A 23,427-nucleotide genomic window follows, 5' to 3' on the forward strand; every position below is an offset into this window, starting at 1 on the left:
AGAGAAAAGCACGATTGCTAAGCCTACAGTGGTGTATAAAATGGTAAATCAGCTTAATGATGTGTGAATAAAACTGTATTAAGAAAAAAAAGGGTTTGTCTTCGTGGATTCAGAAGGGAAGAGAAATAAAAAACAATTCTGGATGCTTCAGGGAGACTGAAAAATCTATACCACGGAGCTCTAGGATTTTTTTCCTTCAAAGCCTTTAAGCAACAGGAGAGAACTGAAGTATCTTGGACAAAAGGCAAGCTCATGAATAACCCACTGGGAGTGAGAGCTCTGCTTGGTTTTACATTTACACATTTATATCCAGAAGTTAACATTTTAAAAGCCACGGAAGAACTAACCTTGGTTTGAAGGAGGAGTAGGCTTGGGAGTTGGAGGAAGAGCACTCTTTTTTCCTTAACAACATGAAAATCCCAGTGTTCACTGCAGTTGTCATAACAACTGTTTTTAAATAAAATATGTATTATTCACCAAATATTGGCATCATAACATCATGCCACATAAAAGATTACTGTCTATTCTTATCACCATAACACTGGGATGCATGGTAAGGAAGAAAGAAGGCAGAATTCTGTATTATGGCAGAGAATTCTCAGGTAAGGGGAGATTTACAAAAATGCTCACAGTCCCAATTTGCTCCTCTAATGCTCCATTCTCCCAAGTCATCTCCTACCTGGGCCAGAAAGTGGATGGGGGCTAGAATGGAGATGCGTGCATGCTCAGTCATGTCCAACTCTGTGCGACGCCATGGACTGTAGCTCGCCAGGCTCCTCTGTCCATAGAATTCTCCAGGCAAGAACACAGGAACAAGTTGCCATTTCCTCCTCCAGGGGATCGTCCCAGCCCAGGGATCAAACCCGCATCTCTTGTGTTACAGGTAGATTTCTTACCCACTGAGTCATTGGGGAAACCCAGAATGTAGAGGCTGAGGCCACTAAAAGAATGGGTCAAGATGCTACACGCTAATTCTGAAGCCTCGGTGGCTTCGATTAAGAGATTTGATCTCAGGGAAACCAAGAGAACTACTTTATTCTTTTTCATGACTGCACAGCTTCATTCCTATCGGTTGTTACTAAGATTGTTTCAAGTGTTTTAACCCCTGTAAATAGTGCTGCCACAAATATCTTTGTCCTTATTGCCCTAGCCTTCTAATGGGTCCCCTTGCCTTCCATATTAATCTTCTTTGACTTTCCAACCCCCTGCATATCTGCCTGAATAATCTATCTCTGTGGCAAGATTGATTTTGTCACTTTTCCGCTTTTAACCCATCAAGTTTTCCCATCACCCACAGAAAATATCCAAATTCTTCTCTAGAAGAATTCTCTTCTCTCGCTGCTTTTTCAGTCTCATCTATTACCATTCCCCACCAATCAAGACGCTCAGGCTAAAACGACAGCTCTTACAATGTACCTGGTTGCCCATGCTCCCGTGCCCTTGGCATTATTTACCTTTATTTCTTCTACGAGTAGTTGGATGTGCCAGGGGTAACGTTGGACTCGACCTTTAGCTCTGAGCATGGACCCTCCAGGGAAGCCATATTTAACTGCTGCTGCCACAGGTTTCCACCAGCTTGTTGCAGCGACATCCCTAGACTTTAGCAATTAGCACACCTGCAGCTCTTTGTATGTGGTGGTAATTGACCTGCTGCTCAACTATCATTTGCTTCCTGACACCTTGCCTGAACCTCATCCTGTCTTGTTATGGCCTCTTCAACCCATGAGATACCAGAAGTAAACCTCCTCTCATGGAAAGGAGTATTTGGATATAAGTACTACCCCAAAGCCAACTCTGGTTCCTATTCTACTGCCCTGCTCTGATCAAAGACCCAGACTCATTCCCTGGTTCTTAGAAGGAAGTCTTCTGGCCCACTTTCAAACTGACTGTATCAGGCACTTCTAATGTTATCTGCAACTTACTTTCCTCCAAATTCCCTCCCTGGCATTATTTTACCCAACTTAAACATTATATTTCCGCAGTTCTAAAGGGGAAACATTCTGCCCCATTGGTGAAATGAAATTTTTCATACTACAAAGATATTGGCACAGGAGAAATACATGTTTGTTCAATCAGAGAATATTCTAACAAATGCAAGTGACAGAAATACTCTAATAGTTGGGTGTCTTCTTCTTCCATTTCCAAAATCTAACACGACTGCGTGCCACAAACAGCTGAACAGAGAATCATGCATTTTAAAATGTGATTGTGGCTAACTGGTATACCAGACATGCATTGTGTTCAAGGGTACAGCTGACATTGATACAATATGCCAAGCATATACAGCAAGATCTTTAATCAATGCCATTTAAAATAAATATTGAATCTGATTCCTCCCTTCCCTCTATAAACACTCATCGGGAAAGAAGGGGTAAGTTTCTCTTTAGAGTTGGGTCATTCTTATGGGCAAATGAATGGACAGATTATATGTCATGATAAAAAATAATGGGTGAACTCTGTTTTAAAATGTCCCCCAGGGGACCAGTTGTTAGATTTATTTCCTTGCACTAAGGCACTGTCTACAGAAAAGCAGTATTAAAATACAAACATCTCTCTTGGCAGGGGTAGCAGTATGTTAATGCAAAGAGAGAAATCACTATACACTGGTATTTAGCAATTCCTACTGTGCTCAAGAATATGTTAAAGTAGACGTTTAGGGGGAAAAATAAGACATAACCCCTTTAAGAAATAGATTGTTGTAGAAAAGAATATTAACCAGAAACTGCTATATGAAGAATAAGATTATATAAATGAGTGTTTAAACATGATCTCATTTTTATAAATGAGAAAATATGAAATGCCAGGCCATCCTTCCTCCCTCTAAAAATGAAAACAGCCTCCACAATTATCTGAGTGCTGTAATATGATTTTTTAATCTTTTTCTTACTTCTTTTTTTAAACATTTTTATGAACATACATTTCTATAATAAAATATCCATAAAAGTTATAATGATATGTATATATTCATATACTTTCCTGTATGTGTCTTTTTGGGAATCAGGTTTTTCCATTTCTAGGTGTTTCTAGACTTAACTAAAGCACACTCTCAGTGGAGATGAGCATTTAATGTGAAGAATGAATAAATGGGATTTGAGAGGGAGAAGGATACATTGTACAGATACTTTCTCTCATGATGGCTAAACCATATGGCCTAAGGGAATTTTTCTTTCCTCAAAGGCAAATGAGATTCAGGATAGGTAGAGTGAGCAGAAAAGGCCCTGGGAATGCTGAGGATACAGTGACATCTTGCCTTCTTCCGGAGGCGTTCCATGAAGGTAATAAAACTGGAAAGAACTTGCCTTAATGGGCTTGACATCTGAGCAGAAACTTCCTAAGTCATGGAAGTGGCTACACAGCTTTCTGAACAATAGAAATATACTGGGGTCGGTGGGGGGGCGGGGGGAGGGGTGGTTTGCGGCACGGGGAGTTCTTTTCATGAAGCAAAAGGAGAAAACATACAATTAGATTAAGTAGTAATCATTTCAAGTTGATGCTTATATGATGAACTTAGACTACATTTGGAAAAGGTAATGGCTATCCACGCCAGTATTCTTGCCTGGAGAATTCCATGGACAGAAGAGCCTGGAGGGCTATAGTCCATGGGGTCAGAAAGAGTCAGACACGACTGAGTGACTAACATTTTCACTTTAGACTACATTACACATGCAGTAAACTTCATATAAACTTTATTTGCATTAAGGAAATGGATGCTTGGGGCTGGTGCAATGGGATGACCCAGAGGGATGGTATGGGGAGGGAGGAAGGAGGAGGGTTCAGGATGGGGAACACATGTATACCTGTGGCGGATTCACTTCGATATTTGGCAAAACCAATATAATATTGTAAAGTTTAAAAATAAAATAAAATTTAAAAAAAAATTTAAAAAAGGAAATCAATACTTACTTTTTAAAATAAATCATCATTTTAAAGAGGGAAAAGTACATTTCTTTGACCATAGACCTTTCTTGATATACAAGGCTATCCAGGCTATCTAGCCCCTCTTTGCTCCCTGGACCCCCCTCCATGACACTCTTCTCCATAAAATCAATAGAAAAAAAAAAAAAAAATATATATATATATATATATTCCACAGCTGTGCTTCCCCAGTAAGGCTATGCTGGTTTTACTTGCAATGGTTTCTACTGAATGATCTACTAACCAAATCAAAGTACAAGCTTTTAAAGGCTTTCATTTCTCAACTCTGAGTGGAACAGTACATCAATTAATAAAAGGAGAGCTTTTTTTTTTAACTACATGGTGCTTTTTAGTTTATCAAATGCTTTTATATTTTCTCATTTCACCTTCAAACCCACTCAATTTCAATAGCTATTTTAAGTGTCCATCTCTAGTTTTTCCCTGCTCAGAAGCTATTCCTCCCGTGGCTTATGATAGTAAAGTTCTATTTCCCTTTGACAAGGCACACCCCTCCCACCGAATGTGACTCAGGTCAGATGACCTCATCCCATCCCCTAATCCAAGTCTGGACTTAGCAAACAGTGTGTTCCACCTCCCTGGCCACAGTGGTTGGTTCAGAGACAGGCCTATGACTTAAATCAGTCCAACAGACTAAATTATGGGATTTTCCTGAAATTGATAAACCAAGAAGCTCTAAATTGAAAGCTTGTGGGAATCACTATATGTGAAAGGCTGCCCAGAATGGTGCTGACACAGAGGAAAGCAGAACTAAGAGATGGAGAGGTACAATGTCCTGATGAAGATGTTTATACCTGAATCAGCCACACCTGAAGCCAGAGATACCGTTATACCTTACAGTTATACAATTGGGTAAACCAGGAAGCACCTACTTCTTCATCTAGCTCAAGTCACACTTGTGTCACTTTAAAAAACATCAAGAGTCCTAACTGATATACATCTCTGCTCCTCACCAACTCTGGGAAAACTAGAACCCGTCCATCATGCAGCCCTGTTCCAGGACACCTGAAGGCTACCTGAACTGCCCCTTTGTGCTTAAAAGAAAGTGAGTTTTCTAGAAAGAGGTGGCCACCAAGTCATGATTCATGAAGGATGAGCTATTACAATATTGGCATGCCTTAACAGAGATCCACACACTGAAGCCATAAGTATTAGCAGGCAAGTCCCTAAGGGGATCAAGTTCTGACTTAGAAACACCCATGGGCTTTGGAATAAAGACAGCTTCCAGTGACCAGTTCTGAGATCTTTGCCTAATTTCTTAAAAAAAAAAAAAAAAAAAAGTATGCATTTATTTGGCTGCACCAGGTCTTAGTTGCAGTATGCGGAATCTAGTTCCCTGACCAGGGACAGAACCCGGGCCCACTGCATTGGAAGAACAGAGCCTCAGCCACTGGACCACCAGGGAAGTCCCTGCCTAATTTCTTAATCTTCTGGACCTAAGTTGGCTTATAAGCAGTAAGGGTAGTAGTATTCTTTTCACACCATTTTTTTGAAGACCTATGATATGGTATATTGTCACCCTGCTTATTGAATTTCTATGCAGAGTACATCACGAGAAATGCTGGGCTGGATGAAGCACAAGCTGGAATCAAGATTGCCGGGAGAAAGATCAATAACCTCAGATATGCAGATGACACCACCCTATTGGCAGAAAGTGAAGAAGAACTAAAAAGCCTCTTGATGAAAGTGAAAGTGGAGAGTGGAAAAGTTGGCTTAAAGCTCAACATTCAGAAAACGAAGATCATGGCATCTGGTCCCATCACTTCATGGGAAGTAGATGGGGAAACAGTGGAAACAGTGTCAGACTTTATTTTTCTGGGCTCCAAAATCACTGCAGATGGTGACTGTGGCCATGAAATTAAAAGACGCTTACTCCTTGGAAGGAAAGTTATGACCAACCTAGATAGCATATTCAAAAGCAGAGACCTTACTTTGCCAACAAAGGTCCATCTAGTCAAGGCTATGGTTTTTCCTGTGGTCATGTATGGATGTGAGAGTTGGACTGTGAAGAAGGCTGAGTGCCGAAGAATTGATGCTTTTGAACTGTGGTGTTGGAGAAGACTCTTGAGAGTCCCTTGGACTGCAAGAAGATCCAACTAGTCCATTCTAAAGGAGATCAGCCCTGGGATTTCTTTGGAAGGAATGATGCTAAGGCTGAAACTCCAATACTTTGGCCACCTCATGCGAAGAGTTGACTCATTGGAAAAGACTCTGATGCTGGGAGGGATTGGGGGCAGGAGGAGAAGGGGATGACAGAGGATGAGATGGCTGGATGGCATCACTGACTCGATGGACATGAGTCTGGGTGAACTCCGGGAGTTGGTGATGGACAGGGAGGCCTGGCGTGCTGCGATTCATGGGGTCGCAAAGAGTCGGACACAACTGAGCAACTGAACTGAACTGAACTGATGATACTGTAAATAGAAAATACTTAGCACGCTGCTGGACACAAAATAGATTCTCAGTAGAGAGTGGTTTTTATTAATCACTTGAGATGTTTTTAATAGTATGAAAGAAGTGGATATCCACAGTAGCATAGTCTGAGAGGATGCCCTGAACAACTAGAGAAAACATTAAGCAACCAAGGAAGTCAGGAGCGGAATGGCAGTACAGAAAGAAAGTGAACAAGTGCTACTGACAAGTGTGTTAAAGTCCACCCCTTTTCCTGGGCCAGTACGCCAAATAATATTACTTTGGATCTGGGGACCAGCCTGGGTAACCAACCATCTGTTTGACCTGGACCTACATGTTTTTTGGAACCCAAGACTTTCAGTGCTAAAACTAGGAAAGTCCTAGGCAGCCTAGTAAGAACAGGTCCCCTTGCCAGCCATCCATCACACTGCCACATTCCTGAGAAGGGAAAGCTCCAGAGCCAGGAAAGGGGAATTATCAGGAAGGACATCAGAATGCTCCCTCCTTATCAGAGAAGACCAATGATTACACCCTACCGCACTCCAAGAGAACCAGTGCCCAAAGTACCAGGAGGGAATTTTAGAGAGAATAAAGCTAACAATCAGTTCCCTCATTCAATTTAATCTTTAAATAATTGGCAAAAAAAAAAAAAAAAAATTACATCACTTTTAACAGCATCATATTTCAATTATCAAGTGCTGAATTAAAAATGGAATGCAAACACTAAACCTTAACACACTGCTAAAAATGAACATGTCTAAAATATTAATAGCAACTCTAAATGATTTATAATGCCCTCTTGGGCATATTTTATGATTTATTGATTGTCACTTTAGCTGCTTCATGGGTGACAGAGTTACCTCACTGTGTGTGCTCTGGTGGGTTTCTAGGCTACTGATTCAGAAAACTATACATTCAAACCTGCTGCGTGCACATCAAACTGTAAGTAAAGTAAAAAAAAAAAAAAGTAAAAATGTTAGTTTTTCCCATAAATTAGAGAAGCAGGGGCTAGACAGATTTTAAAATTGGCTATTTCTCCTATATTTGAGATAGCAAAAGAGACACAGATGTATAGAACAGTCTTTTGGAGTTTGTGGGAGAAGGTGAGGGTGGGATGATTTGACAGAATAGCACTGAAACATGTATATTATCATATGTGAAACAGATCGCCAGTCCAGGTTTGATGCATGAGACAGGGTGCTCAGGGCCAGTGCACTGGGATGACCCAGAGGGATGGGATGGGGAGGGAAGTGGGAAGGGTGTTCAGGATGGGGAACACATGTACATCCATGGTGGATCCATGTCAATGTATGGCAAAACCACTAAAAAATAAATAAATATTTGCTGAGCACCTACTAAGTACCTTACAGGTTCTGTTCCAAGCATTTGAATATGATTATACACGAGAAAGAAATGATCCTGCATTCAAGATACAGGTAGTCTGGTAGGGGAAACCAGTCTGTCAAGCAAACATCTAACACATCTTCCACCAAGTTCTGGGTGCAAGTTCTATATGGAGTTTGACAGGGTGCCAGCTGCAATAAAAACTAAATAAAAAAATAAAATTGGTTATTTCTTGTTTTCTCAACTCCATGCAGGACCATACTGGAGCTACCTTCAAGTATGTGAATTTCACAAAATCTCCCAAGTTAACTTATAATGTCAGTCTTTGTTAACAAGAAATTCAACTCAGATATAACCCATAACCCTGATGCTGAGAAAGACTGAAGGCAGGAGGAGGAGAGAACGACAGAGGACAAAACAGTTGGATGACATCACCAACTCAATGGACATGAGTTTGAGCAAGCTCAGGAAGATGGTGAAGGACAGGGAAGCCTGGTGTGCTGCAATCCACAGGGTCGCAAAGAGTTGGACACAATTGAAAAACTGAACGACAACAATTACCCTTTCTGCACTAAGCAGAGCTCATTTTCTAGAGAATGTCTCTTAAGTTCTTTGGTAGTTCACTTTTCTTCTTCAACATAATAAGGCATTTTTCAAACCTTTCTGCCTATCCACATATATCATTCAGTTCAGTTCAGTTCAATTGCTCAGTCGTGTCTGACTCTGCAACCCCATGAATCGCAGCACACCAGGCCTCCCCGTCCATCACCAACTCCCGGAGTTCACTCAGACTCACGTCCATCGAGTCAGTGATGCCATCCAGCCATCTCATCCTCTGTCGTCCCCTTCTCCTCCTGCCCCCAATCCCTCCCAGCATCACAGTCTTTTCCAGTGAGTCAACTCTTCGCATGAGGTGGCCAAAGTACTGGAGTTTCAGCTTTAGCATCATTCCTTCCAAAGAAATCCCAGGACTGATCTCCTTTAGAATGGACTGGTTGGATCTCCTTGCAGTCCAAGGGACTCGCAAGAGTCTTCTCCAACACCACAGTTCAAAAGCATCAATTCTTCGGCACTCAGCTTTCTTCACAGTCCAACTCTTACATCCATACATAATCACTGGAAAAACCATAGCCTTGACTAGACGGACCTTTGTTGGCAAAGTAATGTTTCTGCTTTTCAATATGCTATCTAGGTTGGTTATAACTTTTCTTCCAAGGAGTAAGCGTCTTTTAATTTTATGGTTACAGTCACCATCTGCAGTGATTTTGGAGCCCAAAAATAAAAGTGGGCATAAAGTGCCCAACTCTAATTTACTTTTATTTTATGGTTTGCTTCTAATCTACAAGTTTTCTAAGACTTAGGCTATTGCACCCAAAATGTGCTTTAATCTAAACTGGACTTGCCTTTTACTTCTTTCCCAACCAACACTGTTTCCATCTCTCAGTCATTTCTCCTTCTCCAGAGATGGAAAGATTTCAGTCCATCCTCTGGACAGTCAGAGCTTCATTTCATCACCTCTCCACTGACAGCCACACAACTAAACAGCAGTCACATAGACTGTTCTTTTGGCAAGCAACTTATGCTCCAAAATTGCCATTTCCTCCTCTACCTGCCCCCTCTTTCAAAACTTCAAACCCTCCAATATAGGAGTACATGGATATTGGGGAATTAGGGAGGGGTTTCTGAGAACCCATCCAATTAAATCATGTTGACAACTCCTCATCTGAAATTAGAACCATGACACAGGATTCTGTGTAGTATTAATAAATAGTTCAAAAAACAAAACCAAAGAAAAAAACAAAAAACCCACCAAAACCTGAAACACAAACAAAAACCAAACCAAAAAAAAACCCTCAATCTTTTACTCTGTTTATTTTTCTGTATCCACTGTGTGATTTACTTTTTGAACTGCAGTTCAATGTTGCTGACTCATGGTCTGTATTTTTTCTACCATAGACACTGCTAGTTACTTCCTATCTTATTTTGGTGACATCTGTTTTTCCTCACTATATCACAATGCTATAATTTTGTAGGCAGCATCCCATGATCCTAAGATGCATAGTATCTAAATTTGGCACATTTCTCCTTTATCTGAGACATTTAAAAGGGATGATTATGCTTTTGAAGGTATGAGTACTCAACAGTTACTCAATATGCACCTGTCCATTGAGTGATTATATCAATATATAATTTAAGCACCTACCCAAGCAAAGATATCTATCAAGTATTAGGCCAAGCCTATCCAGGCACTGGTTTGGGTTGACTTAGAGCTCTCACTTGGTTAAGTGGTAGGAGGTGTTGGTTGGAAAAGACACTAAGATGGAGTTAGAAATGTAAAAGGCTCACTGTGCTGGGGAGTGGGCTTCTCCAGAGGCTCAACAGTAGAGAATCTGCCTGCAAAGCAGGAGCCTCAGGTTCCAACCCTGAGTTGGGAAGATCCCCTGGAGGAGAGCATGGGAACCCGCTCTAGTATTCTTACCTGGAGAATTCCATGGACAGAGGAGCCTGGTAGGCTACAGTCTATAGGGTCGCAAAGAGTCAGACACAACTGAAGAGACTGAGCACACACACAGGCTGGGGAGTAATATTTGTGCAAAAACAATAAAGAAAGTAAAATTGATCATGGAAGCTGTCAGACGATGATGCTGAACTCACAAAGCTTCTGCCAGCCCAAAGAGAAGCTGTGAGCAAAGACTGCCCATGAAAGTGTCAGCATTAGAGGAAATGCCCAGGATTGGAGGACCAGAGGAGAGCTGGCTTGGGATCCAAAGCTGAAGCAAACCCAAAGGGGTCAACACCTGGAAGTGTTCCTGATGCTGAGCAACAAGTTCTTTCTTCAAAGGGGGCCTGAGAGATGCATCTCTGTGTCTGCTGACGAGGCCAAGTCAGAGTCAGTGCAGAAGGGCAGAGGATCCAATCTAAGTTTATTGAGTCCAGAATTCTAAACTTGAAATGGGTTCAAATCAAAGAAAGTCAGGATTTAAAAGAGTGATGGAGCATGTTATAACTCAGGGGAGACCTGACCATTAGGTTTACCATCAGCTAGAATTTAGGACTCTCTCTTATGTGCAAGAGAAACCACAGATATAAATGGGTCACTCTAGCAGCTAGCTGGAAGGGCCAGGGATGTAATGAACAATTTAAAATATATGAAACACCATATCAATGTCTCTCCTTCAAGTAGACACAAAAATTTTAAACTCTGGGAAACACATGGCATTTGCTCTACATTCTGCCAAAATGGCATAGATACCCCTGTTACATACATACTCATAGTCAGGCAGGGTGATAAAGGAGGCAGGCTCTGGAATGAGAATCACTTTAAGCCCAGTACCACTGCTCCAAAACCCGTGACCATGGGAAAGTTATTTATCCTCACAACCTAAGTTTATTATGCATAAAATAAGGACAAAAACTAGTACCCATCAAATAGGGTGGTTGTATGGGTTAAACCCATGTTATTCAAAGGGTGAGTCTTGGACCAGAAGGGTCACCATTGCCTATGAAGTTGTTAGAAGTGTAGAAACCTTCTTATTGCAATGGTGAATGTGACTGAATGAAATACCTAGAAATAAAACTACCTAAAGAGACAAGACCTTTATGCAGAAAGACACTGTAAGACACTGATGAAAGAAATCAAAGACAACACAAACAGATGGAGAGATACACCAAGTTCTTGCATTGGAAGAATCAGTATTGTTAAAATAACTGTATACCCAAAGCAATCTACAGATTCAGTGCAATCACTATCAAATTACCAGGGCTTCCCTTGTAGCTCAATTGGGAAAGAACCTGCCTGCAATGCAGGAGACCCAGGTTCAATTCCTGGGTCAGGAAGATCCCCTGGAGAAGGAAATGGCAACTCACTCCAGTATTCTTGCCTGGAAAATCTCAAGGACAGAGGAGCCTGGAGGGCTACATTCCATGGGGTCACAAGAGTTGGACATGACTTAGCAGCTAAATCACCATGATCAAATTATCAATGGCATTTTTCACAGAACTAGAACAAAAAAAACTTCACAATTTGTATGGAAACACGGAAGACCTTGAATAGCCAAAGCAATCAAGAAAAATTGAGATGGAGGAATCAACATCCCTGACTTCAGATTATACTACAAAGCTACAGTCATTAAGACAGTATGGTACTGGCACAAAAACAGAAATATAGACCAGTGGAGCAAGATAGAAAGCCCGGAGATAAACCCATGCACATAGGGGTAACTTATCTTTGACAAAGGAGGCAAAAATAAACAATGGAAAAAAGACAGCCCCTTCAATAGTGGTACTGGGAAAATGAGACAACTACATGTAAGAGAATGGAATACAAAAATAAACTCACAATGGATTAAAGGCTTAAATGTAAGGCCAGAAACTATAAAACTCTTAGAGGAAAACATAGGCAGTACACTCTTTGACATAAATCACAGCAAGATTCTCTCTGACTCACCTCCTAGATTAATGGAAATAAAAACAAAAATAAACAAATAGGACCTAATAAAAAAAAAAGCTTTTGCACAGCAAAGGAAATTATAAGCAAGATGAAAAGACAACCCTCAGAACAAGAGAAAATAATTGCAAATGGAACAACTGACAAAGGATTAATCTTTAAAATGTGTAAGCAGTTTATTCAGCTCAATATCAGAAAAACAAATAACCCACTCAAAAAAATGAGCAGAAGACCTAAACAGACATTTATCCAAAGAAGACATACAGATGGCCAATAAGCACATGAGAAGATGTTCAGTACTGCTTATTAGAGAAATGCAAATCAAAACAATGAGGTATATACCTCACACCAGTTAGTACAGCTATCATCAGAGTATCTACAAACAAAAAATGCTGGAGAGGATGTGGAGAAAATGGTACCCTCTTACAGTGTTTGTGGGAATCTAAACTGATATAGCCATTATGGAGAACAGTAGGGAGATTCCTTAAAAAACTAGGAATAAATCTATCACATGACCCAGCCATCCCACTACCGGGCAAATACCTTGATAAAACCACAATTCTAAAGGATACATGTACCTCAATGTTCACTGCAACAATATTTACAATATCCAGGGCATGGAAGCAACCCAGATGTCCATCAACAGATGAATGGATAAAAAAGTTTTCGTACATTTATACAACGCAGTATTTCTCAGCCACAAAATGGAACAAATTTGAGTCAGTTCTAGTGAGTTGGATGAATCTAGAGTGAAGTCAGAAAGATAAAAATATTGTATATTAATGCATATATATGGAATCTAGGGGAGAAGGAAATGGCAACCCACTTCAGTATTCTTGCCTGGATAATCCCATGGACAGAGGAGCCTGGTGGGCTGCAGTCCATGGGGTCGCAGAGAGTCGGACACGACTGAGTGACTAACACACACACACACACACACACACACACATGGAATCTAGAAAAACGGTGCTGACAAATCTAGCAGAGAACAGACTTGCGGCCACAGCAGGGGAAGACGAGGGTGGGACAGGTTGAGGAAGTAGCGTTGACAGATATCACTATCATGCGCAAAACAGAGAGTGGGAAGTTGCTAACTAACACAGGAAGTCCAGCCCGGTGCTCTGTGATGACCTAGAGAGGTGGGATGGGGACAGGGGAGGAAGGCTCCAGAGGGAAGGGATACATATATAATCATGATGGATTCACACTGTTGTACGGCAGAAACCAACACAGAATTGTAAAGCAATTTTCCACCAATTAAAAAATGTACAAAGAGACAGAGGAAAAAAAAAAAAAAAAAACAACGACTTCTTTTGCCACATCCCAGACGTACAGAATCAAAATCCACATTATAACATTGTCCCCAGATGACTGTGTGTGCGTGTTAAAGGTTGAAAACCTCTGGGTCAATGATATAACATACATCAGACACTTAATACCGTGTTGGCATGTTATAAACACACAATAGATACTACTTGTTATTGCTTTTGCTATCATAATTGTTGCTATTTTCATCCTGAATCATCTTGGGCAAGTACATCACTTAAGAACCTGAGTTTTCTAATCTGTCAAATGGGAATGATAATAATATACAGCTGCCTGAAGACTAGATCATATTCTAAAGTCTTTTAAAACTCTAGGAGACCCCTTTGATTCAAGCATAATCATATAATGTTAATGGCTAATACTCTAACAGCATTTTCTATATGTCAGGTGTTGTTCTTAGTGTTTTGTCTCATGTTTAATCATCAACAGTGCTATCAGACAGGTACTATTTTTAATGCTATTTTACAGATGAATAAACTGAAACATGAAGAGATTAAATAGTTTGCGCAATAAAACACACAGCAGTAGAGTTAGGATTTGAACACTGGCAGCCTGATGTAACCATTTATATATACTCAACCTTGTCACTATTCTATCCCTCAAGCCTGGCCATCAGAGAGAGGCAAACTACATCATCAGTGCAATCAGATGTAACATTTGATACATCATTGTCACAGCAGGCAACATTCAGACTGTCGGTTCTCAAATCTAGCTGCATATTATTACTCAAAGAGTGGAGATTTTTCAAAATACAGTCTTCTAAATTCTCATCTCCAGAGACTCTCTTTCAGTAGTTTAGAAGCGGGGTCAGGCTTCTTATCTTTTTTCTTTTTTTTTTTAGCTGTTAAGAGATTAATCTGATGCAGAGTCAAGATTGAAAATGTGTGGGAACTATGCCTAGTGAGCTACAGTCCATGGGGTCGCAAAGAGTTGGACAGGACTGAGTGAGCACATGGGTAAATAAGCCACCACTTCTGTGTCTATTATGTGGTAAATCATACTTCTTTCCAAAGCAACTGGAAGGAGTAAGAAGGGAAGACAAAAAGGTAGGGAAAGAGAGAGGGAGGGAAAGAGTTTTGTTGGTGATGGAGGTGTGAGCCATTCTCCCTAATTCTACACACATATCCCCACATCTAGGTGGTTTCCTTTGCATGTTCTGTAGACAGGAATCATACATGTCCGGAACCACTGTTGTTTGGGGGATGTTTAAGGGCACTGAGTAAGAGTTATCTTAGTACCACTGAGTGGAGGAATTTATTTCACTTTACCTCCATGAGGGAGACACTTTTCAGCCAAAAGCAGGTGACTAGAATCCTACACATCACCCAGGTCAACAGCAAGAGGACTCCATGACAGCTGGAGGAGAGAGGGGGGAAGCAGGACAGTGCTCGGCTGGGAAAGGAAAGATGGAGGGATGCACCCATTAACAGGATCCTTAGTTGCTCCCAGGCACACAAGTACAGCAGGACATCAGTACTTCCCAGAGCATTCCACACTCAAGCACAGTAACAACTGATATAGCCCAGGCTTGAAACAATCTTTAGTCCTGACATACACGGAGCCAGAGAAAGAGAAATATGGGCCCGCTCTAGCACAGACAGCCAGGGTCATTGAACAGCATGGGCTGTGGACGAGGAAAAGGGGAACTCAGGGGGAGAGATATGCTAACAGAAAAAACTCTCTGAATCACTCATGCAGAGGAGGAAGAACTAGAAAATGAGATCAAGTTCCGCTTTGTGATAGCTTGTAGTTTGTCGTCTATATTAATGCCAAACTTGATCATTAGTTTTAATTCCAAGGCTTTGGTTTCAATTATTCTCAAAAAATCATTTCATTATCTTCGTAAAACCCTTAGTTAAAAAACCCCTCAGAATTATCATACAGATAAATGGACCAAATAAACTCAAGCTGATGTTAGGGTTCTGGTACCCGTCTTGATTAAACAGAAACACCTAGAAGACACTGCCTCAGACTTGATTTTGTTCTCAGTGTAACATATTACACAGTCACTACTCCGAGGCTATGGAAAGGTAACAGTTTAGCAAGCAACATGGAAACATCACTGTGCCTGTGACTAGGATATTTTGCATTGATACACTGCCCCACTGCATTTTGCATAACACACCAGACTAGAGCAAATCCTAGATTTGAATGGAGTGAAATCAATAGCTGAACTTGAGGAAGCATTTAGGTTAAAAACAAATGGATGATCATTTATAAATAAAGCTTTAGTTAACACTTAAATAAAATATTACAAATTTTACTTTCATTGTTATTTAACATCCCAGAATTCTTTGGGGATGCAGCAACTATGAGGAACTAACCACAGCAGTGAATAATTCATGTGGAATATAGAGCCATAGATAAAAGAGAAGAGCAGTTGATTGGTTTTTTTCCAAGAAACTGCTAATGTAACATTACAATTTATTGAACTGGCCTCAAGAAATAACAGAGGCTGAACATTATTATTGCCAAGATTACCTTTCCTTTCCAAATGCCATATCTTGTTCTCTCTTGAGTTGATACATTCTGATTACTTCTGCTTACTTTAGAGATTTGCTTTTTCTCGTGAAAAAAATGCTTGACTATAACCTCTCATATTCGAATTTCCCTAAGCTACAACCACTTATTATCAAATTTAAGTAACTTCTCATCTTATTGTAATCCATTTGTTCATTTCCAACGTACACCTTCCATTTAATATACGGATCTGTTCTTTGGTGCCCTTTCTCTCTAACTATAAAGGACAAATGTGTCCTTCATTAGCCACAGTCATAGCTACAGCCCCACATCATCCATGGAATCAGGACAGCTGACACAATGTCTGTGCAAATATGACTGTGGCAAGACAATGTGTGACTGAAAGACTCCGTGGGTCCAGTTTACTTTGGATTAAGTGAGGAACCTTGAAAACAGCTGCAATGGAGCAAACAGCCCATTTAGTGAGGGTCACAGATATATGGTCTGGTTTGACTATTTGCCTCTTTTCATTTCCAGAAAAGCTTCAGCAGTTGACACTGCTCTGAGTTTCCTATCAGGCTCATCATTGTTTGTGGAAACTATGTAATTCACCCTGGTATAAAAATTAAAGTTTTTTTATGCACCAAGTATTTCTGTTTGTTTTGGGTGTTTTGTTTTATGGCTTGGGTTTTGTTTTTTGTGGGTTTTTTTTAGATGTTTTGTTTTTGGCTATTCAGGGAAATATTCAGGGAAAATAAGGTCAGAGTTCCTTATGTCCAACTTTAAACCTGTTAGACTTTTCTTTATCTGTGATAAAATGTCTTATTCTGCTAGCATAGATATACAAATTGGATTGAAATTTAGCTTTGTGAGTTGTAGAAACTTTCTTGGTTCAGCAGGGGCAACTTGGGGTAGAGTTCTGGACAAATTAGATCATGGCAGGTCCAGTCTCTCCCATTTTGTACTCCCCAACCTCTCATCTTCAACTGTCAAATTTTTCTAAAAAAGTTAAAGCACAGGGGTCTTGCTTTGCTGTAACAAAAATACCATGAACTGGGTGGCTTAGACAAGAAGCATTTATTTCTCACATTTCTGGAGCCTGGGAAGTCCAAAGTGCCTCCAGACTTGGCATCTGGTGAGAACCTGCTCACCTGGCTCATAGACAGCAGTCTTGTTTTCACTGTGTCCTCACATGGAGGAAGGGGCAAGAGCTCTCTAGAGTATCTTTTAACAGGTCACTGATCCCATTTATGAGGATTCTACCCTCATGAACTAATCACCTCCAAAAGGCAACACCTCCTAATACCATCACATTGGGATTAGCATTTTAACATATGAATTTTGGGGGTGAGGGGAGACACAAATATTCCATATAGCAGGTAACCAGAGTTGTTAGTGTCAAGAGATGTTGAGCGATAGCATCAGCAAAATATAATTTGTGTAAACCAGCACATCTTTGGAGAAGGCAATGGCACCCCACTCCAGTACTCTTGCCTGGAGAATCCCATGGATGGAGGAGCCTGGTAGGCTGCAGTCCATGGTGTCGCTGAGGGTCGGACACGACCGAGCGACTTCACTTTCACTTTTCCCTTTCATGCATTGGAGAAGGAAATGGCAACCCACTCCAGTGTTCTTGCCTGGAGAATCCCAGGGACGGGGCATCCTGGTGGGCTGCCGTCTATGGGGTCCCACAGAGTTGGACACAACTGAAGTGACTCAGCAGCAGCAGCAGCAGCACATCTCACTTCAAGGCTGTTTGCTGAATAACAGCCAATCTTGCCCCAGGAGGGTTCCTGAGGTTGTACTCAAGCCCACAATGTCCATATTAGCAAGAAATTAGTTTATCTCTTAGATCCCCTCATCCCTTCCATGCATGCAGAAATTCCAGGATTCCAGGATGCTAAAAAGTCTAAGGAGGGAACCCTGTTTGCTTCTGTCCTGCTACTTTGCTACCTTGGGGCCAAATACACTCCCTGATGGCTGGAGAATTTCACCACAGCTACCAAAGCCGGTTGGCTTAGAGTGAGCAGGTACATGGAGGGCAGATGAAGCAGCAGCTTGAGACTGGACAGCCTGGAGTGGCTTCCTCTGCCTGATGCTGCTGTTTCTGAAGGTGCTTAAATAGAGTCCAAAGTGAAGTGAGCAGCTGATGCTGGCCTCTGCACTGCCTGCCCAGCCTCTAATGGTTCTTCTAGGTTCCCTGGAAGGGCACTCCAATCATACAGTACCAGGCTCAGTGGATGTGTTCCACATCAACCTTTCTAGGCTTTCAAATGTAGCTCTTAAGATTTCACTCCCCAGCCTTTTCTGATGCCAGGAGTCCCTTCTGAATGCTGGTTTCCAGGAACCTCAAAGACCACTCATTCATCCACTGAGCCACTCCTTAGAAACAGAAGCTTCTTATACCTTAGGTCCCAGCCCAGATTCACATTCTACTTTCAAATGAGTAAATAGACAGGAACATCTTACCAATAACTGCTCTTCTGAGATCTCTAACTCCTACATCCTAAAAAGTCTGTTTAGGTAAAAGGTAGTCATCTTCTATGTGTAATGTTTTCTTGAATAAGTGAATAACAGTTAAATGTGAGAATTTTGAAAGGCTTCCTGGGATTCATTTCGTTGGGCTAAAAATGCATAAATTTGCGTTTAGTCCCTCAGTCCTGTCCAACTTTTTGCAACCCCATGGACTGTAGACTACCAGGTTCCTCTGTCCATGGAATTCTCTAGGCAAGAATACTGGAGTGGGTAGCCATTCCCTTCTCCAGGGGATCTTCCCAACCCAGGGATGGACCCTGGGTCTCCTGCATTACAGGCAGATTCTCTACGATCTGAGCCACTGGGATTACTAGTGGTAAAAGTGCTTGCTTACTCTCATGCAGAAATGGGAGCAAAAAAATCAGGAAATAGTTGCTTTTCATAAAACAACATCTAGAACTATTTGAGTCTTTAAAATATGACCATGACCATTTGTAGATGTGGTAATATAAAAAGAAAAAAATTTAAAGTAAATTAGACTTTGAGATAAGCAAAAAAACTTTGGAGTGAATCACATGTAGATTCAGGAAAAAGATTGACTTCAGACTTCTAAGCAACAACAGTAGAAGCCAGAGGTAATGTAGAAATGCTTTCTAGTTTTTGAGGAAGATCTTCCAAATTCTATTCTCAAATTCATCTCTTACAAATTCATCTCTTACAGTAGAATAAAGACCTCTTTAGGCATGCAAGGCATATGTGCCAGGTTAATTTGACATAGTGGAAGTTATTCTAGCCAGTTGCTATGGTCTGAATATTAGTGTCCCCTAAATTTATATGTTGAAATCCTAATGCCCAGTGTGATGGTATTAGGAGGGTGATCCTTTGGAAAGTGAATGGCCCTCATGAATGCAATTAATACCTTTTATAAAAGAGATGCAAGAAAGCTCCCTTGAACTATGTGAAGACACAACAAGAAGTTGGCACCTGCAACCTGGCTGGGAGTCTGCACCAAACGGAACACATTGGCTCCTAATCTTGTATTTCCAGCCTCCAGGACCATGAGGAATAAACATCTGTTGGTTTTAAGCTACCCAGTCTATGGTACTCTATTATAGCAGTCCTAACAGACTGAGGGAGAAGGCAATGGCACCCCATTCCAGTACTCTTGCCTGGAAAATCCCACGGATGGAGGAGCCTGGTAGGCTGCAGTCCACGGGGTCGCTAAGAGTCGGACACAACTGGGCGACTTCACTTTCGCTTTTCACTTTCATGCATTGGAGAAGGAAATGGCAACCCACTCCAGTATTCTTGCCTGGAGAATCCCAGGGACGGGGGAGCCTGGTGGGCTGCCGTCTATGGGGTCGCACAGAGTTGGACACGACTGAATCGACTTAGCAGCAGCAGCAGCAGCAACAGACTGAGGGGCTTCCCTGGTGGCTCAAACAAGTAAAGAATCTGCCTGCAATGCGGGAGAACTGGGTTCGATCCCTGGATTGGGAAGATCCCTTGGAAGTGGGCATGGCAACCCATGCCACTATTCTTGCCTGGAGAATCCCCATGGACAAAGGAGCCTGGTGGGCTACAGTCCATAAGATCGCAGAGTCAGACATGACCGAGCGACTAAGCACAGCACAGCAGACTGAAAGACCAGTTTAAGCTAAAAGGACTCGTTGTGAGATAGAGTCCACAGACTAAAGGGAAGGAAATGGACTGTGTTTCCAGGAGTGACACCCCAACATCAAGGCAAAGAGCTGCCTAGCGAGGGAGTCACTGCTTCTGACTGAAACTACCAAGCTAGGAGGCTGCAGTCACTAGTTCCAGGTCCTTCCTCTGCCTCTGCCACCGCTTTGGATCCTCACACTCAGCTGTGCGGCCCCACCCAGACCTGCACCTGTCAAGTGGATGCCTCAGGCCCCGCCTCCTTCCCAAGTAATCCAGCTCCCGACCCAGACTCTGACTCGCACACAGAGGCAGCTGACGAGTGTAATCAAAACCACATGTCTGAAATCCAACGGCTAGAAAATGACCTGGGAAATGTCCTTCTTTAAGAATGTGGAATTTATAATGTGGGAAAACTACTAAAACAATGGGAAAGGGGTGTTTAAAACTATGGGGCAGTCTGAATAGCAGATGACCACTACACCCGACATGAGTTTTTACCTCTTATGGACTCGTTTTTAGGAAGCAACCAGAAAATAATACTTTCTTCATCAAATAAAGGAGTGAGTTAAGAAATAGGGAGATAAAGAACTAAGAAACAGGAGCTCTAGCACAGGGAGGTAGGCAAGGGAAGTTTCAAGATGATGAAAAAGGGAAGGTTTAACCAGCACTCTGCTGTGAGCAGGAAGATGGAGCTAGGATAGGAAGGGAGAGGGGAAGAATCAGGTGGGTCGATTGAAACTATCCAACAACTCTTATCAGAAAACCAGGACGGGCTAAAGAGAGCGGGTGGTGGGGATGGGGAGAGGCCAGTATTAACCCTAAGAAAATACAAGGTTATATAAGGTAGGAAATATAATCTTAGTATGCTACAGGTCTTAACTGTGAATACTGCTTGCATGGGCATGATAGTACAAACATTCAGTATTACTAATGGAAGCCGTGACGTAACTATATTAGGAGCTGGAGCAAGAAGGGAAAGAGAACTCGTTGGAAGGGAAAATAAAGTGAGTACCAAGTCCCCATCTTATATATTCATAAACCCAAAGATAGTCTCTAACATTAAAAAGTCAAGAAACAGTAACATAAGCATGTTACTCAGAATGTGGAAATAAACACCAGAAGCAACATTTTTTTTAAAGGTCAAAGTATGTTGCCTTGAGGGAGCAGAAGTTTGGAGTAAGAAGGGGTGAAGACTCCTGTTTCCATTATAAGCTTGAAAGCATTATTTTACTTTTAAAGTCACATATATATGCGTACATACATAAATACAAATGCACAGTAAGGTAGATAGATAGATAAATTAAACTTTGAGAATTAAGTGCATAAGAAAGCATCTCTTGGTGAGCACTGGTAGCCTCTCTGTGCTTACGACTCATACACCTGCCGTCTCTAATTCTCCCCCTTTTATGGTACACCTGCTCATCCTATAAACCATTCTCTCACCCTGTCAAAATGACAAACTACACTGGCCACTGGCTGCTTCCTGAAAATCAACCATAGAGAAACTATAGGAACTGGAGGGAAACTTGGATTTGAGGAACGAACGACTAAAAATAAATAAAACACTATGAGAAGTCCCTGGGGAGTCTGAAGACTCAGAAAGTATTATGTGGGGCTGTGGAGGGGTGGGGATGGGAGGAGAGTTGAGAAAGTCTTCAGTCAGGCAGGGAGGGCAGCTAAGGCAGCTCTGAGAAGAGAGGAGAGAGGGGAGTTTCCGCGCTGCTCTTGCTTCCCCAGTGTGGACGGCCACAGCCTGCCAGTTACCACAGAAACTGACAACCACATCAGGGGCTGCAGGAATCCAGAGGGAGCAACAAGACATGCCAAAGCCCTGCAAGAAAAAGGGGGGGTGGAAAGGATGGGCGTGTACTGACCGGCTAAGTCTTGGGTATTCTCCAAATCCCCAGGGTAGGAAGAGTGAATCTATGGAGACTGCTTCTAGAGAGTGTAAATGAGAAATATAGACTAGAGAAGCTACTTGTAGATGGTGGGCGATTTAGAATTAACACTATGAGTTCTAGGGTCCCTGAGCCTCTCTTCCCTGGATTTAATTCACCTACAGGTACATCAAGTAAAGGCTGAGCTACAGACATTTCCCAGCACAGAGCCATGTGTAGTAACCAATACTCTCAGGGGAAGAGGAATTCTTCAGAAGAAATAGCCGTAAGTCATATAAGGAATACAACTACATATAAGGAAGGACAACAAACTCAACAGTATAAACCATCTAAATTATACAGAATTATAAGAGGAAATGGACCAAGAAATTAAAATGATGATGGATATATTAAGAGGCTAAAGGCTGATATCCATGTGAAGCAAGAACAAGAAGACATAAGAAAGGACTAAATTAAGTGGTAGGTATGAAATAGCCGAAGTGACAAAAGCAATAGATAAGATACATAGCAAGATGGACAAAAGTGATGAATAAATCACTGAGTTGCAAGATCAGATTGAGAACCTCTCCTAGAGGTCAGCAGGAGAGGATAGAGAGACAAAAAATACCAAGAAGCTAGGAGATATAGGTGGTGGAAAGGAAAGGACCAATGTCTGTGAGTGGTGACTTTGAGCAGTGTCAAGTTAGCTAGGCTGAACTCGCTTTCTCCAAGTTCCTTTTCTTGTATATTTCCAGTTATGGGACCATAAGCTAAATCCCCACGAAATGTTCTAAGGGCCTTGCCACTTACTTGCCAGCTCACATCATTGGTGTCAAGAGGCAGTGGAATCTTCAAAAGCTCCACCTTTCATTAGGTCACCTTGAAGGTCTCTGATTCCTGGACCAGGTGTGTGTTTGGCCATTGTGATTAAAGGTCCCAGTTTCTGCAAGAAACACGTATGATCGAGGTTAGAGGCAACAAGAACTAACATGAATTTCAGTCTGTTCCCAGGTTCCAGTGTGTGCTTGTACAAAAGTTCCAAGTTGTCCTGCTCACCTGCACCTGTCTTTCATCTTCCCTTCCCACTTGTCTGTTCTGTAGTTTTAAACTTTAGGCACTGGAAGTGAAATGAACATATATGTGCATACACATACATACAAATAAGTATATATATATATATATCTTTTAAGTCACTACATTTGAAAGACAATTAGGCTGAATATAAAATTCTGGGTTCAAATTTACTTTCTTTTAATATTTAAAAGTATTTTTCCCATTTGTCGTCTTGTGCTCACTGTTGAATTTGATTCTTATTTTAATTGATCTCTTCATTATTTCTGGAAGCAAATTTTTTCCTTGGATATATAGACATTGATAAATTTAATGCAGTAATAGCATAAATAAAGATGAATAAGGGCCTTAAAAGCAGCTACTTTTGAATAAAAATAGAATAATTTTTGAGCCAGCAGAAAATGCAACAAATTTAAATAT

The 23,427-nt window shown here is 41.3% G+C and overlaps 1 protein-coding gene across 1 annotated transcript in view; it reads right to left on the minus strand.

Annotated features, from left to right (window-relative positions):
* The window catches only part of MEGF10 (multiple EGF like domains 10), a 269,210-nt gene extending 246,360 nt beyond the window's left edge, over positions 1-22,850 (minus strand). The window contains exon 1 of the mRNA XM_070793223.1: positions 22,747-22,850. The gene's annotated coding sequence lies outside the window, so the exon portion shown is untranslated. The remainder of the gene's footprint in view (positions 1-22,746) is intronic.
* Between the last annotated feature and the right edge of the window lie 577 nt (positions 22,851-23,427).

Source organism: Bos indicus, chromosome 7 (assembly GCF_029378745.1).
Source record: "Bos indicus isolate NIAB-ARS_2022 breed Sahiwal x Tharparkar chromosome 7, NIAB-ARS_B.indTharparkar_mat_pri_1.0, whole genome shotgun sequence".
NCBI classification, from domain to species: domain Eukaryota; kingdom Metazoa; phylum Chordata; class Mammalia; order Artiodactyla; family Bovidae; genus Bos; species Bos indicus.